Source organism: Pinus tabuliformis, chromosome 7 (assembly GCF_031772625.1).
Source record: "Pinus tabuliformis cultivar Carrire ecotype Pingquan chromosome 7, CPIR1, whole genome shotgun sequence".
In the NCBI taxonomy this organism is placed as follows: Eukaryota; Viridiplantae; Streptophyta; class Pinopsida; order Pinales; family Pinaceae; genus Pinus; species Pinus tabuliformis.
In genome coordinates this window covers 560,434,836-560,451,300 of record NC_142293.1, presented here as the reverse complement: position 1 = coordinate 560,451,300, position 16,465 = coordinate 560,434,836, and positions in this window count along the sequence as shown.

The window sequence follows — 16,465 nt, the reverse complement described above, 5'->3', positions numbered from 1 at the left end:
AGATTCATAAACAAGGGAAAATATCTCATTGGAAGTCCCATTCATGGAATTCAAGAAAACGATGATATGCAGGAAAGCTAAGATGAAGCAAGAAGGGCCACACCATGGACAATCAAATCAAACCAAGATGATCTAAGGAAAATAAAGATGAAGTATATATGCATCAAAGTTAAGTCATGTAATCATATGTATATTATTGAGGCATGGGAATAGTTCTATGACATTATCAAGTATGAAAGAATCTCTTTCACCAATGACATGCTCGAAGGCATGTACTACAATGCAATGAAGGTCAACAAAAGGATATGCTCACATAAGGAGTATAATATTGTTGACTACGAATCATGTGAAGAAGAAATGTTGACTAGTCCAAGAAGCAGGAAATGAAGAAGTGCTCCCACAAGGAGCATAAGGTGGTTTACGAATCTATCCAAGAATATGAAAATGAAGAAAGAGATCAAGTATGTGAAGAACACCATGGTTACAAAGAATCACTATTTGACAAGATACTTTCAAGACATCTCCTGAAAGAAGGCATGACAACTCTGACAAATGAAGAAAAAGATCAAAGGGCCCTTGACACTTGTGAAGGCCATTGAGATATGAAAGGTATAGATAATTGATTCTACTCTACAAAGATGTCATGATGAAGAATCCATCTAGAAAAAGTACCATTTAATGTTGAAGCAATATCAGGATGAAGTCATGAAGGGCTACTAGATCGAAGTATGGAAACAAGCAAGTACAATGAAGCATCCATATGAAAAATTATTCAGAAGCATAGATAATATGACAAAGGAGTATCCAAATGACAAGAGAACCTAATATATGACAATAAGGCCACTTTCCATGAAGGAAGCAATTACATGACAAACCAGGAAGGAAAGTGATCAATGGATGGTCACCTACCAAGAAGAAGTTCGAACAAAGACTTCATGACATCAAAGGAAAGAAGGAGATCAAGCAATTGAAGGACCCATGAAGAATTTTTTGATGAATGGACAAGTCCCTAGCTAAGAGGGAGTTCTGAAAAGTTCCCAACTACAAAGGAACATGGGAAAGTTACCTGTCAAACGAAACTTGGTTATGTCTTCCTCATTCAAGAGGAAGAGATATTCACAACATCCTTGTCTTCACTTGGGAAGAAAGAATGGGAGGATTGGGTAATAATCTGGCATCCGATACTCTTTGAGGATGTGTAGGGCATCCAGGACAAGAGTAGGCAAGAGGACCAATATTCTTTGATGGTTGGGAACCCAAGGTAAGAATAGTCCTAGAAGGTCATACTCAGTGAATACCTGGGTGGGTATGTAGCTTGAGATACAATAACTAAGGTGTCTATAAGTCATTAGTCTCACCAACAGTGTGCTCTGATATATTGAGAGATAGATATGTCAGTCAAGGCCTTGTTCTGGAAACAATGTTGGCTACTATGATGTTATAAAAAATGGATTGCCAATCTGGTTTCTCTTATGTGAATTCTTCAAGATTGAAAAATAGCCAAACACCTTGTAATGTTGTATGAATACCTCCCTAGTTAAGAGGGAGTGTTGAAGGAAATGAAACTAGGTTCGGTCTTCATAAATGTACTTTTGATATTTGTATTTATTCAAGAAAAGAAATATTATTTTTATTATATTTGTCAATGGGTTTCTTTCTCATTGAAATAGGTCTAGGACATGTTAAAGTGTTATAGGTGAGTCAAAGAGTCAAAAGAAATGTTGAATATATTAAGGGCATGTTATGTATACTTATGTATTAGAGTCAAAGAATATACCTCAAATAAAAATCAAGTCTACTCCATGCAATGGCACCATCAAAGAAGCAATCTGAAATAAAAAGAGCAAGTTGGCCTACAGTCTTCAAGTCAGCCTAAAGGAGGGATAGACCTCTATATATAGAGGTTGTCCTCCTCCAACGTCAAGCTCACTTACCTCTGAAATTAGCGAAGGTATAAGACTGAAAAGGAGAGAAGAAAATGCAATTTTAAGGAGCCTCTAGTGCAGTGAAGAAGGAGAAGTCATCACCGAGGGTTAAGGACTATTTATAGGGTAAAACACAACCACACGTGTGAGAAAGGAAGGGTATTCCTGTGGCCATAACAACATCAACTCACAATCAACATATCTCATCATTTGGGCTAGAAACATAGGCCTAAAAGGCCTCCCACTCAAGCGAAGAAACAAGGAAGAAAAGAAAAGTTAATAGGACTGTCCTAAAGCCTATTACAATCACACGTGTGAAGAGAAGGAGGTTGTCTCTACTGTCATAAAATCCCTCCCATTACATTCATAGAAGTTCGTTGATTGGTGAAGAAAAGGAAGAAATCATCCCATGTGAAAGGGTCTCTTCAAATATCAAGGATAATTGTCTCTTCTAGAGCAAGTGCAACAATATCTATCAACAATTGAAAGAAGAACAAAGTACCAGAAGAAGGAGGATGAAGTGTCGGGGAACAAACTGCTAGAAGGAGAAGGACAAAGTGTTGAGGAGAAAAAGTGCAGAAAGGAGGAAAAACTTGACTTGTGCTTGGAGGATACTCTGGCAAGGGATCTAGGGTTTGGCATTGATCAATAAGAAGCTTCAATAAGAGAAATTTACCAAAGGGTTTTCCTCTCAAGAGAAGAGAGGTTTTCACCCTGACAAAGAGCTAACATCTTGCATTCTTGTTCTTATGTTTTTGGTAGTAGTTTGATGAAGTACACACACATACATTAATAATAAGAAGAAGAAGATTAAGCTAACAATAAAAATTGTAAAATACTTCACAAATTGTTATCAAGTCAAGAAGAATCACACTACACCTAATTGCCCTAGATTCTTCAATAGAGTTAAATTGTTGATCACATTAAATTGAAGTATTGTGCATTGGATGGTCACCTAGAATATGTTAGTACCACATATGTATTGTAGATAACAACAAGATATGCAAGCAAGAAAATCTTGAATGTTTTCCATTACATGAACATGCAGAATGAACTTGTGTTTGTAGGTGGCTGGAACATACATATAGATATGTCACTATGTTTGTGCTACAAGAATTTGGCATGATTTGGCTGATTGATATAGATGAACAACATTTTGTAATAATGTTTGAAAATAACTTTGAATTGATTATTGAGATGTGCTTTGACTATAGATCTCTCTATGATAGAAAAATTGGAGTTAACCTAATGTCTAATTATTTGATATGATGATTATTAATTTTCCCTAATGTCAATGTTATGACTTATGTGGGTATTCGGGAATTGGCCTCCTTTTTCCTAGCACAATGGTTGAGGTAATGATAGTTGTGATTCAACATGAAAATGGAACCTGCATGGATCATCCTTAGTGTATGTGGTTGCACCTAGTGACAAAAATGAATTGATTGATATTGCATGGTTTATTACAACTTATTGGAATGATAATAAATGAAGCCATGACTTGATATGAGCTCTCCCTGTCTCCTGGTTGAAAGAATTGATATTGTGATAATGGTTGTGATCTGACTTCTAATCTTTGATAAGATGACTCTGTTGATGTGACAGTACACCATTCATTTATGTAAGACTAATTATGTTGGCTTTGTAAGGCATTATGATTAGAGATTTGCATGAAGAAAGATCCTCGATCCAAATATGTATATATTTGATTGTTATATTATGAAGTCGAGATGATGAGTTCCAAGGTATGGAATTGATTTTATTATGGTTTTGGTTTTATATCCTGATGGTCTATTCTTTATAGGTGATGATCCTTTGATGATATAAATCAGAGGGAGATAGCTTCTGAAGCTCGAAATGATGTATCATGGCATGATGAATTTATTTCTAAAATTTGAAAAAGAAATTCTATATTTCAAATCTATTGAAAAATGTTTTTGAATAGAAATGAAAATCCTTGGTTACTCCTATTTGAATTTCAAGATGTTGTTGAACTTTTCATCGAATCCATCAATTGATTGGAGAAATGATGTTTCATTTTGAACATTCATTTGTATATGTATGATGTGCGTAGATCCTGAATAAATTCATGAGTGATCCGCTTCATTCACATAGAGTTGCCACCGAGCATCCTTTGAAATATATGCATGAGATATTATATTTTTTACGCCGAGATATTTCTCCTATGATATGTGACTACATGGATGTATTGTTGTTGATAGATATTATTATTAAGCACATTTGTATGTTGCTTTAGTATGAGATATGCCATGATATCTTGGATGAGAGGTCCATGGTAAGATTGAGGATGAGTACGATGTTGCTAGCATGGCTAGTTGTGAGGCAGGATGAAGAAGCTCCTTATAAAGCTATATGAGCATGATGTGAATATGACATGGATACATTGTGATGACGTAGAGTGAGATCTGATTGGCAGAAAATCCCATATTTATAGTTGGGACCTAGATACTCTCATATATTGAGACAATGCAGTTGTTTGAAAGAAGCTCATGCTTGTGGTTAGCACCCTCTTGAGAAGGAGGATGATTATGGTATCATTTTGTGACTTATATGGTTATTTATGTTCTGACATGATATTTGATTTTATGTCCTGTATGAATAGGACACGACTACTATTGAAACAAGTAGATACCAAATTTGAGTATGATGAGAGCAGCACTGATCGAGGAGACTAAGCCAACTCTTCCTCCATGTCTGAGCTCTCAGGGTGAAGAATTGAGATAGAAGGCTCCTGAGGTTGAGGGAACTTTGGATAATAGGGTATGACCCCTATATTTTACCCATAGGATTGAATACGTTTCTCCCCTATCTTCATAAAGTTGTAGAATGTTCCTCCCCTATTTGGTTTTTGCAGAGTATACCCCAGTTGGCATTATACCCACAAGCAGGGCCTATCGATAATACTGCTCCTCGTTTGGCCAACGAGCTAAGTGTGTACTTGGGATATACAACCCAAGTCGATTATGATGTAGATTCAGGGTCATTTATGGGAAGATTGGTAGGCAATAGAATGGGTTGAGATAACGTTATGAGATCTCAAGTTTGAGATGTGCTCCCCTATATGTTTGGATATCCTATTTCACGATATGGGGTTGTAAATGTATATCTCCCACATGAGATTCTGGGTCGAGATGTGTTCCTCGATGTGGTTCTAGGTTGAGATGTGCTCCTTCATTATATGCTCTCTAATGATGATCACTGATTATATTCCGAGTAGCAGCCCACTGGTAGAGATTCTAGGTAGTAGTATGATGGATATAGGGTGGTAGCTTGAGCTCCCCTCCAGTAACAAATTCTTCTTCTTCTAGATTCAAGAATGTTCAACATATGAGTAAGAACAATTAAGAGATAAGCAAGAATAAGCAAAGGATATATCAAGATGTAAATTGATGATTTTTGATGATGAGACACTTGAAATGGACATGGAATGATGACTACATGACAAAGATGATTTTTGATGATACATTATCACACTTGAATATTCTAGAATGGCATATTGAATGATGAACAAATATTGGCATATGGAATTCTCCCTAGTTGAGAGGGGTGTTAATTTTTTCAACTGTGGTCAAATTCAAACTTGGATAGCTCAAATGATTGAGATGATGATTTCATTAGATTCCTCTTTACGAGAGAACCAAAATAGACCTAAAAATGACCTTATTTGGACAAGAAAAAGTTGGTTTTTGAATTTATTTATTCACTCATGTATATTGGGTTAAGTCGGCCTTGAGAACATGTTAAATTGGACAGGTCAGCCTCAACCCCAAGTGGACCCTCATGAAATTGTATAAATAGAATAGACCTCATGCTCATTTGGATGCATTGATCAATCCATCTTCTCTTCTCTTATTGTCTTGGTTCGCACAAGATTGACAAAGGAAAGCTCACACAAAGGGTCTACAACTACAAGGTCGAAGCTCGCACTGATTTAGGGTTTTCTGATTCCTAGACATTGGCATAGAAATGGGAATTTTATTCCCTATACGGTAGCACAGTATGGTCTTGACAACATTCAGGGAGCCTTAGACGTTGGCATAGAGTGTTATGGGAGCATCCAGGAGGCGAGGGTCTCCACTGCATAGTTTGGTCCCTAAACACACGCATAGTATGGTCCTTAGAGCATCTGGGCTGCCATAGATGCTCGCACAAAAGCATTATGAGAGTATCTAGGGTTTGAGGTAGATTTGGGTATGTTTGGTCCTAGATGCCCTCATCTAGTTTACCTGGGAGCATCTGAATATGTTCCAGACACAGTCTTCTAGTTCTACAGAGAGCATCCAGGACTATTATAGATGCTTGCATAGCCCCTCCTCCCTATGTTCGAGACTCAAAGATGACATTTCATTATTCCTAAGACTATACTAAGTGGTAGCAATATCCAAAAATTCAGTGACAACACACTACAGTCCACAGAATCAGGATTGTGATTATAAGCATGATTAGATTTGTTTCATGGATATCATAGTTGTTTTGTTGCATAGATAAAGTTATGGATCATTGTACTCTCTTTTGGTGAATCATTTGATGATGATCTAAGAAGAAGAAGATTTGCAAGGGTTTTCCCCATAGTGTGTTTTCCCCATAGCAGGTTTTTCCCTGGTCTTGGACCAATCCTGTTGTCTCTATGTGTGTGCATGCTTTTCTTCTATTGTTCCTTTAGGTTCTACTACATTGATGATGACGATGTTTTTCTTTCTATGTAATTGCATATGCTAATGAATAATGGTGTAGACCTGAATAATGTAATGATGATATGGGGTGAACTTAATATATTAATGAAGAATTTCAATTATCAAAGCAAAGAACAATGTAGCCCTATCAAAAATTAACACTACACAGAATCAGCTAGATAAATCAAAAAGCACATCAATTATGCATGTATCTATTGGAGTTGGTGCAACAACTTCAAGCCTGGGAGGAAACACCCAACTATCCTGGCCAAGGATGATGTAGTCTTATGCTCAAAAGTATACCACAGTTTTCTTTGAGGTGGACACCAACAAGGATGGTAAAAGGACCGGTGAACAAGCTTGTGATCTTTTAATGAGCTGGAAGCTTCCAAGAGGTATTGAACAAACAAATGAGAATATAAAGTTGATGATTATTTTTATGTCATTTGACAGAAGTGTTGGATTAATTAAGTCGTTATGTGAGTTTACTCAATATCTTCATGGTTGTTGGATTATTAAAATTGGAATTTATTGTAACATTTTTGAAGGCTAATATAGATATGTTAGTTGGATACATGAATTTTTTCTAAATGTTCTCAGTTTTGTATAAAAGAATAAATTAGTCAGTATGTGAATTTCTTAATGCTCATTTCATTATGTGTTTTATTGTGTTTCAATCGATAATGCTATCATATCAACTAGATATGTCCTTCATTACTTATTTGTCTAGTCATATAAAAAGTAGAAAATCTTGTATGTAATGATAGGCAGGTATGTTCCTCTTGTCTCGGTTTGAGGTATCCTTGGACTGCAAATAGTAAAAGAAAAGGACTAGAAGAAACCAAGCATAGGAAGCTTGAAGCATTATGTATGGTAGGATCCTTGTAGGCTGTTGGACCAATGAATATGTAAGGGGTTAATTGTAATGGCTTAATGTCTCCATAAACAACACACTTTAGCAATTTTAATTTAGAGAAAGTAGATTTGACATTTCCTTAAATTCACACAATCATTAAATTAACCTTTGGAGCCTTCACTGATTCATTGCATATACCCTCACATCTGAACAAATGACTACATGTTTCCAAACCCTCCAAAATTTCTAAAGTATGTGCCTTATTCTGTCTCTGATTCCACATTGTTGGTCAATTCAAACCTTGTAAGTTATTGTGGGGAATGCTTGTCATTTTTATCAGTTATTATTTTTTATTAGTAAGTTAATGGTCTATAAAATTTTAGGCACATAAGTCAATCCTTAGAAAATTGGACTATGATGTTGCATGATATTGTACTTCAAGCTCCTCATAAAATGTCTCTACTGTGCAGGCCCTTTTTTCTCTCTTTGATGCCCTTCTCTTTTTAACATCTATGAATCATTAACATTCCCAGTCTAAGGTTTCATATGCATTATGGGTTTTTTCATTACTTTCTCTTTTTACTACCCAAAGTCATCTCTCTCTCTTTTCCCAAGTAGTTGGTCAATACAAATATTTGAAGGTTTCTAAAATTGACAAACCCATTAAAAATCCATTATAAATAATAAGATGGTGATAGGTTGTGGGAAACATATGTTCTCTCTATCTTCTATAATTTAAATATAGATAAGTTTTGCTACTGTTTTGATTCTCATCCCAAGAAGTATATAAATTCTCTTTCTTTACCCATAAAAACCTTCTAGTTATGAATTCTATAATTTTTTAGTTTTTCTTTATTGTTTTGTATACTTTTCATGGTAATGTGCACATTTTATGGTGATGATTTATTCTATACTCTTGTTTCCTTCATTTTATGTCTTTTACAACTTGCGGAATTTCAAACGATGCATGCATTTTTATGTTTTGTTGTTGATTTCTTATATATGTGGAAGCATCTTTTAACTTTGCTTGCTTCTTCAGATGCAAATGTAGTAATTGCTAGTATGTAGACATTGGTTGCATTTGTAAAGAAAATAGGGGGGAAATGCTCAATTAAAGATACTTCTCTTAATGCGAATTTGTTTTCCTTGTCTCGAGGATGGAGCAGTAAAGAGGGTGGTATTGGGTTGTTAGTTTGTTCTACTGAAAATGGGACTGGTCCCGTTGCATATAAGCTATGTCTTGCCCTTCATTTTGAATTTTTTTCTGAAAAATCTGTTCGAAAGGGAGATTCTGAATTGGAATTGTCAAGAGACCCAGGGCTGCAAGTTATTCATATACCTGATTTGAGTATGAATTCTGAAAGTGATCCCCATATTTTGAAGCATCTAGTAGATGAATACAAGGTTCTTGTTGGCCTTAGATTTTCTTTACTAATAAGATTACGATTTGCAAGAGCCTTTTCACGTCTAGACACGAGGAAAAAATACATCTATATTTCTCTTTTGATTTTTACAGTACTAGTGCAAGCAAGTAATGACATGAATGATTTACTACCTTTTTCACCAATAAACCTAAGTTTGTGAATGAACTTGCAACATTAGTATGATTTGATGATGCGGTTCCTGAAGATTTTTGTATTTTGGAAATATTGGCATTGGGGGCCCTCTATGAGGATAGGTCTTGTCATCACATTAGGAGGACATCATGGCATCTTACTTAGTCTAATATAGAAGGAAATAAGTTTCCTTTCCAGTGAATCATCCTATTGTTCAATATCTTTCCTAGAAACACTTATTTCTTTTGTAACAGTTCTAGTTTCTTCTTCTTTTGGTTACACTATAAGAAATAAGATGATGATAGGTTATGGGCAACATCTATTCTCTCTCTATCTTCTGTAATTTAAATATATATAATTTTTTCTACTGTTTTGATTCTCATCCCAAGAAGTATATAAATTCTCTTGCTTTACCCATAAAAACATTCTAGTTATGAATTATATAATTTTTTGTTTTTCTTTATTGTTTTGTATACTTTTCATGGTAATGTGCACATTTTATGGCGATGATTTATTCCTTCATTTTGTGTATTTTCCAACTTATGGCATTTCAAACGATATATGCATGTTTATCTTTTGTTTTTGATTTCTTATATATTGTTTTTATATGGAAACATTTTTCAACCTTGCTTGCTTCTTTAGATGCAAATGTATTAATTGCTAGAATGCAAACATTCGCTGCATTTGTAAAGAAAACAGGGGGGAAATGCTCAATTAGAGATACTTGTCTTAATGTGAAGTTTTTCCTTTGTCTCGATGATGGGGTGGTAAAGAGGGTGGTATTGGGTTATTAGCTTGTTCTACTAAAAATGGGACTGACCCTATTGCATATAAGCTAGGTTTTTCCCTTCATTTTGAATTTTATGTTGAAAAATAAGTTCGGAAGGGAGATTCTGAAGTGGAACTATCAAGAGACCCAGGGCTACAAGTTATTCATATACCTGATTTGAGTATGAATTCTGAAAGTGATCTCCAACTTTTGAAGCATCTAGTAGATGAATACAAGGTTCCTGTTGGCCTTATATTTTCTTTACTAACAAGATTATGTTTTGCAAGAGCCTTTTCACGTCTAGACACTAGGCAACAATACATCTGTATTTGTCTTCTGGCTTTTACAGTGCTAGTGCAAGCAAGTAATGACACCAATGATTTATCTACTTTTTTCACCAATGAACCTGAGTTTGTGAATGAACTTGTAACATTAGTATGATTTGATGATGTGGTTCCTAAAGATATTTTTATTTTGGAAATATTGGCATTGGGGGCCCTCTATCAAGATAGGTCTTGTCAACACATTAGGAGGACATCATGGCATCTTACCTAGTCTAATGCAGAAGGAAATAAGTTCCCTTTCTAGTGAATCATCCTATTGTTTGATATCTTTCCTAGAAGCACTTCTTTCTCTTGTAACAGTTCTAGTTTCTTCTTCTTTTGGTTGCATTGCTTTAAGTGATGTGGGTGTCAGCCAACAATTTTAAATGTCATCACATTAGGGACATCATGGCATCTTACCTGGTCTAATGCAGAAGGAAATAAGTTCCCTTTCCAGTGAATCATCCTATTGTTCGATATCCTTCCTAGAACCACTTATTTCTCTTGTAACAATTCTAGTTTCTTCTTCTTTTGGCTACACTTCTTTAAGCGATGTGGGTTAAATGGAACCTTTGCTCCCTCTTCTCAAATATTTGGATCCATAAAACATACACTTGGTAACAGTTGTTGTGCATGTTCTTGAGGCTTTTATGGACTATAGTAATCCTGTTGCAACCTCCTTTAGGGATTTAGGAGGCTTGGATAGCACCATAGCACGCTTGAACCTTGAAGTCTACCATTTTGAGGAGAGACTAAGGAAGCAGAGTGGAGAATCACAATCAAGTTCCAAGGGAAAGTCTCCTCAGAAAAATGTTGTTGGGTCAGAGGCAATGTAGATTTCTCAACCTGACACATTGGTTCCTTATCATAGAAGACTTCTTATGAAGGCTTTGCTTATATGCTCTATATGATCTGAAGAGAGTTGGTTTTCATTTTTCATGTGCACTATATTCAGAAGATCAAAGGACTTTGGTGGTGGTGTCTTTTCACTTGCAGCTATAGTCATGAGTGATCTTATTCACAAATATCCAACTTGATATTATGTTCTATATTTTGTTGGTCTGCCTAATGCTTTTTTGGATGCCATCATGGTTGGTGTCCTCCCTTCTGAAGATGTATTAGCTTGTATACTAAAATTCTTAGATGCTTTGTTCCTTAATAACCTCGGTCTTCAAGCTATTAATGATTGTGGTGCTCTAGGATCTTTTGTGAAATTTTTTACATCAAAAGCCTATTTACATGCTTCGGCAGGTGACACTCTTGGGTCCTTATCATATGCCTGGATGAGCTAATGTGACATGTTTCTTCTTTGTGGTTGGGGGGGGGGGGGGGGGGGCTGGGGGCGCTGGGGTGTATGTATTGATTTAAATCTGAAATACTATTGCAAAAATTGGATTTTGCGCTGAAGTGTCTTCCCTATTGCAAGAATATTCCAACTCTTCTATGCCTTCCTATGGATACAGATTTAGAACATAAGATAGTTAGTTTAGTAGATGGAGATGAATCCTCAAGGGAAATATCTGAGCTAGGGGTTGATATTTCTACTGAAAATTTTTCTTCAAACATGGAATCCTTTCTCTGATATTGTATAAGTAATGCCACATGTCTCTTAAAGAATATTCTACATAATATAGTGGGGTGCTTTTTGAGAAAAAGGATATAGAGGCTATGCTACAACTATTTGATTTACCCTTCTTACTAATGTCATTTGTAGGTAGCCATAATTTTGTTATTGCATTTAAGAATTTTTCACCACAACACTCATCTCCTCTCACAAGGGTTGTTTTAACTACTTTTGAGAGAACACATGAAACCTGCAAATGAACTCATGGATTTGTTAGCTTGAACAAGCTGGAAGATATTGAGGTAGCATAACACATGAGAATTTTGAGATGCCTTTCAAGTCTACATGGTGTTTTATCCTTTTCAACACATCTACTGAAAAGAACAACAACAATGATGCCTGAAATTGGTTATGGTAGTGCAGATATACTGAAGGATGTAGGGATGGTGTACAATGAAATAGTTTGGTAGATATATCTTGTAAGTGATTCAAAAGTAGATGCAAAGAAAAAGGTTGAATTAGGACCTACAACTAGAAATTTGGCACCAAATGTAGCAGGTACAAAATATGGAAGTGACACTAACATAGTTTCAATTATTAGGCATGTGAACCCAGTGTCTATGAGGAATGGACTTGTTTCTCATTGGTCCATTGAACCTGAATATCTTTTTGTTATAAAAACAAGACTTCATCACCATAAAAAATAGACCATGGTATCGAAGGGATTTCAATAATGTGCCTTGGTCAGCTTGGGTGACATGTAGATGCATCAGAGGTTGACATTGGAGGCTTTGTAAGTGTAGGTGAAACATCTCAAGCCTAGGAAATCAAAAGGAGTTCACCTGATCTCATGGAAGTTTACACCATGAATAAGGTTGTATCTGGATGTGATCATTCTATGTGACTCTTGTGAAGGTTTTGGTAGTGCCCAATCAACATTGTGATGATATAGGATTGCTTAGTGCAACAACCAAGAGTGTGGTGGTTTCTCTTGCCAAAAATTTTCATGACAGTCTTGATGTGGATGATAATTGTAGCTCATCTAAGTTTGAGTCATCACTTTCTTCAAAGTGTCGCTACTTGGAAAGTTGTGGATGACATGACAACAATTATATATGACAACCCTAAGAAAATGTGCAATACAATAATGGTGAATTATTTCTATGCTCATGGTACAATTAAAAGTATTTTTTACTAATTTTGAAGCAATAGTTCATTTACTCTGGACAGTGCCATTATGTCACAACGAGGAATGGAAACAGAAAATGACAAAGCTATTGAAAATGACAAGCTATAGCATGTGCCTTGGTTAGAGACATATGAAGCTAATGATGATTTTGGAGTACCTTGTGAATTGTTCTTTGCTATTAATTGTACCCTCTATGTCACATCTGTTAGTGCAACCAATTTTTGGAGGCCCTATCACTGTTCTGAGGGATTCAAAGGTTTTTGTCTACACCCTACAAGCTTAAGTTCTTAATGGCATTCTACATATCTTGAGAAATTGTTGCAGTCCTTCTTTAATTACCTTTGTTTTTTCCATTGTTACCCATGTATACACCTCCATAGGTGATGTTAAAGGAAGAAGAAATGGTATTCCTAAAAGCATAGGTCATACGCCTGATGAGGATACTATTTCTATGGTGGTTGAAATGGGATTTTCAAGGTCTAGCACAACAGAAGTATTGAGGTGTGTTGAAACAAATAATGTTGAACTGGATATGGAGTGGTTCTTTAGTCATCCTAAGGGGCCAACACACGAATATGATGAACTTTCCCAAGCTCTTCCCTTGTCACTAGTTAATTTTGAGGTTCCTGGAGACAATGTCAATGAAAAAGGAAGAGAAGTTTCTTATGAAGAGAAACCTCTAGAAAATCCTCCCGTTGAGGATATCTTAACTACTTGTATGAATATATTGCAAAGTATAGATTCCAATGCTTTTTCCATGACTAATTTGATTGTGATTTTGTGTAACAAAAATAATGCCAATACTGTCTAAGATTTTTTTCCTTTCTTATTCAACAACTAAAGTGTTGTAGGGTGGATAGATCTCAAAATTAGTTGGCATTATTGTGCCTAATGTTTTCTTGGAGGTTGAATACTAAGTTCCTAGGGTGCTTTTTTCTACGATGACATTATTATTATTATTATTATTATTATTATTTATTTTTTTATTTTTTTTATTTTTTTATGTTGCCCAACTAAAGAAAACTTGTTCGAGTTTCTTGCTTTTCTGGGGAAAAATCGCATTGACATTGCTGATTTTGAGGTATAGTCTAATTTAGTTTATATTTCAGTGTTCATCATCTTTCATTTCTTATACTCTACATTGTATATTCTTTCATTTTCAGAAGAGAAACTCAATATTGATGGTAAGATGCAGGAATTGAAGAAAGAGGAGAACAATAACATTGGAGCCACAAATGCAAAAAGAGAGAGAGAAGAGAACCAGTCTACTGATAACCTTAAAGCCAATATCACACATGAGATACACAAATACTGACTGATGGTCAAGTATTTAAAGTTGGTGAATTCACCAGCAATTCCTTGGCAACATAATGAACATGCACATTGTATGACGTTTCTTTGATTTAGTCGCAAAATAATACTATTCAATTTATGTTGATTAATAATGAACATATAAAATCAATTAAGATTACAAAATTAGTAGTTTATATTGATTAATGATGAACAAAAATAAAATGAATATACAATGACTAAATTAGTCATTTATAATGATTATTAATGAAAGTAAATGAAATGAATATAAACTACTAAATCGGTCGTTTATATAATGAATATGAAACTACCAAAAAAAAGATAAATGACTACTATAAATGATAAATTTGTGATTACAAATGATGACTAAATTTTGCATATATACGACTATGAGTTGCTAACTTACATTATCTTATAACATAACCAAAATACAGTCATATTTCTTTGGTCATTAATTGGTTTCAAATAATGACTAAAATTTGCATATATATGACTATTACTAGTTAATTTAGTATAATCTTATAATGTGACCAACATTTTGGTCATATTTATTTGGTCATTAATTGATTTTCTTCAGTGATCATGTAGTAGTATCTTTTTTGTATATTTGGTCATTAATTGTATCAATTAATGACTAAATTAATGACCTAATTTATGACTAAATATACTACTAGACGATAAAATTGAGACAACCAATTAATGACTAAGCTAAATACGACTAAAAATTGGCCGCTTTATATAATACTATAAATTAGCCACTATTGGTCGCCGACTGAAAAATGGTCATTTATATGCAAATTTAGTCATTTTTTTAGTAACTAATTACCCATTTTGTACTAGTTTTATGAGGATATTGGTGAGTTTTCTCAAGGATTCATCATTAATCCAAGTAATTTTTTCTAACACATACTTAAACAAAAATACTCATTGCAGGACCTTTTACTGATATGATTTTGCATGTGAATATGAGTGAAACATTCTTTAAGTAATGATTTACCATCACATCGACATTATTCAAAGAAGAAAAACATCAAAGAAACAAGCAACACAAAGAACCATGAATAATCATAACACTATTATGATAACGGAGTTCACCTTGTTGAAGAATCTAGGGCAAATAAGTGTAGTGTGATTCTTCGTTTATTGATGACAATTTGTGGAGTCCTCTTACTTTTTCTTGTTAGCTTAATATTATTCTTCTTATTATTAATGTATGTTTGTGTACTTCATCAAACTTCTACCAAAACATAAGAACAATTACACAAGACATTGGCTCTATGCCAGAGCCAAAACCTCTCTTCTCTTAAGAGGAAAACCCTTTTATGAATTTCTCTTACTAAAGCTTCTATTGATCAATGCCAAACCCTAGACCCTTGATAAGAATATCCTCCAAGCACAAGTCAAGTCCTTTCAAGATTACTTCCTCTTGCAACACTTGTCCTTCTCCTTCTAGAACTTTGTCTTCCTCCCTTCGGCACTTCTTCTAGCAACTGTAGAGACCTTAGATTGTATGCTCTAGGATGAACCTTGACCTTTTCTTCCTTCACTTGAGATGGAGCCTTCCTAACTTGAGAATATGACCTTTTTTCCTCCTAACCAAGCCTTCTTATCTTTCACAAAGATTACAGACTTAGAGCAATAGTAATGTAGCCCTAGTTCTTCGCACGTGTGAGGGAATACCCTCACAATAACTCTATTAGACTTCTCTTACTCTCATCACTTGCATACCCTTCTTCCATGCTTGAGAGAGAGGCCTTATAGGCCTAGTTTGAACCCTAAGAAATGAGATATGGTAATGTAAGTTAAATATGTCATAATCGCAGAGACATCTCTTCTTTCCTCACATGTGTGGATGTAACTAGCCCTTTAACACTTAGGTTTTATTCTTCCTTTCTTTGCTGCCTTGTAGACCCTTTTCTTGTCCTCTTGTTACCATTTTATTGCCTTGTACCTTCGCATACTTCAGAGAGGAATGCATTATCTTTTGATGGAGTGGAAAAACTCTATATATAGAGGTTTGTCCCTCCTTTAGGCTGACTTGAAAGCTGACTTGCTGCTTTGAGGCCGACTTTATTTTCTTTGCTGCAATAGGTGCTTGTAATGGTGCCATTGATTCTTTTGATGATGTCTTTTCTTGGAAGATACTTGACTTTTCTTGGAGTTGTCTTCTTTGATTTTTATACATAAATATACATAATGTAACATACCCTTAAGGTCTTCAACATAATTCTTTTGACTCTTTGACTCACCTATAACACTTTGACATGTGCTAGACCTA